We start from the raw sequence: 2,340 nt of genomic DNA on the forward strand, positions 1-2,340 counted from the left end.
ATTGAGTCATTCGCACTGCCATTTCGTTCTTTGAGGATTGTATAACTCGTTATAACCATATAAGCTGTCCTTGATGGATAAACCTTGACAAATTAATGATTTTCTACCCTCTAGCATCACAATAACACAAAAGAAACAACTGAGGGTGCACTTCAAATTTCCCTACCCCATATGATCTATGAATACACTTTCACTATCTCTCAAATGAAATCCACCCCTAACACCCTGTCTTCAACATCATCATCTGCTTAAATAGTTTAATATAAATTTTGAATGGTCAATTTTTACGCTTCGTAACTTTTTTATGGTTTTTTTAAGTATGTTCAAAACTAGACATAATTGTTCATGTCAATAACAAATTGGAGTATGAGGCATAATATAGGCTAAATTAAGTGTGTGGCTTGATACTATGGTATTACGTATATAACATTATGACCTAAATAATCTAGATTCAAAGGTTATTTTGGTTACATGACGTAAAGTATTTGATGATATACTTAAGGTTAAAATTGGTCTAACATGATTAATGTATTGGGTATATATAGACACTCAAAACATATTGTTTGATTCAAATGAAAAAAGGTGGTAACCTGTAACCTACACGTCATTATAGCATAGTGAAAAAAAGGATGGAGGTGAATTACATGTGGTTTTAGGGATCCCTTAAAAGAATTGAACAAAAAGTGCTTTCATTGAGAGTCGAACTCAAGACCTCCCGCTTACTAAACGGGTGCTCTAACCAACTGAGCTATGAAAGCTTTGCGTTTCCTTTTTCTCATTATCTATATAAAACCGATTGGTTATTCCATCTCTATGCATTTCTAGACGCCGCTCGTTTGTTTGTTTTTATTTTTTTTAACTGCGGTATCAATAATTTCGCCCATTAAGTATAGACCTTGGGATCTAATTACTTTCAAGATTTTTGAAACATTTTTGGGATCTAATTAAAGGTGATGTTGTTATGTTTGTTAAAGATTTTGAAGCTTCAGGTTTTTTGGCGAGAAATTGTAATTCTTCATTTATATCTTTAATTTCTAAGATAAATGATCATTTATTTTTAAAAAACTATTGGCCACGTGAATCTTATGGGTTGTTTGTATAAGATTCTCTCCAAGGTTCTTGCCAATAGACTTAAAAATATTTTGGACAAGATCATTAGTCCGGAGCAATCGGCTTATGTTGGTGGTAGGAGTATTCTTGATGGACCTCTTTTACTTAATGAAATTTGCTCGTGGTCCAAAAGTTGGAAGAAACAAGTTTTAATCTTTAAAGTTGATTTTGATAAGGTTTTTGATTCATTGAGTTGGGAGTTTTTGGATTCGGTTATGCAGCAAATGAACTTTGGGTGGAAGTGGAGAAAATAGATTAGGGGTTGTCTTTCCTCTAGCATGGCGTGGATTTTGGTTAATGGGGCACCTACTAAGGAGTTTGATATTAGTATAGGGGTAAGGCAAGGAGATCCGTTAGCCCCCTTTCTTTTTATAATTGCAATGGAAGAGCTCCATGTTTCTATGGAAGTGGATTGTGGGCTTCATTACTTTCGTGGTCTTACTTTTGACAGCAATGGCGTACCCATCTCTCATCTTATGTATGATGACGATGTATTTTTGTGGGTGAATGGTCGGAACTCAACTTTGTAAATCTCAATAGGCTGTTGAGATGTTTTTTTCTTGCTTCAGGGTTGAAAGTGAATCTGAATAAAAGTGTAAAGTTTTTGGAGTGGGTGTTGACGGTTTAGAGGTTCATAGGCTTGCTAGCATTCTTAATTGTGAGCCCGCTTCCTTTCCGTTTATTTATCTTGGGCTTCTGGTTGGGGCAAATATGAAGTTGGCTAAAAATTGGGCTCTAGTGGTGGATAAATTTAAAAAGCGGTTGTCTAAATGGAAGGCGAAAATCTTATCTTTCGGCGGTCGTCTTACCCTAATTAATTCGGTTCTTAATAGTTTTCCCTTGTATTATTTCTCTTTTTAGAGCTCCAAGAAAGATTATTAATTTGCTTGAAGGTATAAGGAGAAGATTTCTTTGGGGTGGAGATGATGAGAAGAAGAAGATAAATTGGATTGCTTGGGAGGTGGTTGTCATGCCTAAAAAAGAGGGTGGCCTTGGTGTTGATTGTCTCGAGTCCGCTAACTTAGCTTTGCTTGTCAAATGGTGGTGGCGTTTGAAAAATGGAAGCAACTCTTTTTTGTTCTCTTGTATTAAAGTCATTCATAAATTAAAGCTTTCTGATGATAATCCTATTGCCAAGCAATCTATAAAGGGTGTTTGGCTGAGCATTTCTCAAATTTAGATGGATTTAGAAGAAAAAGGCATTTATATGTCAGATTTGTTTAAAAGAGT

The 2,340-nt window shown here is 35.2% G+C and overlaps 1 non-coding gene across 1 annotated transcript; it reads right to left on the reverse strand.

The window, feature by feature from the left end:
• Positions 1-684: 684 nt before the first annotated feature.
• TRNAT-AGU (transfer RNA threonine (anticodon AGU)) lies at positions 685-758 on the reverse strand. Its single transcript has one exon. It is a non-coding gene; the product is annotated as a tRNA-Thr (tRNA).
• Between the last annotated feature and the right edge of the window lie 1,582 nt (positions 759-2,340).

This window comes from Lactuca virosa, chromosome 5 (assembly GCF_052849685.1).
Source record: "Lactuca virosa cultivar CGN04683 chromosome 5, Lactuca_virosa_CGN04683_v6, whole genome shotgun sequence".
In the NCBI taxonomy this organism is placed as follows: domain Eukaryota; kingdom Viridiplantae; phylum Streptophyta; class Magnoliopsida; order Asterales; family Asteraceae; genus Lactuca; species Lactuca virosa.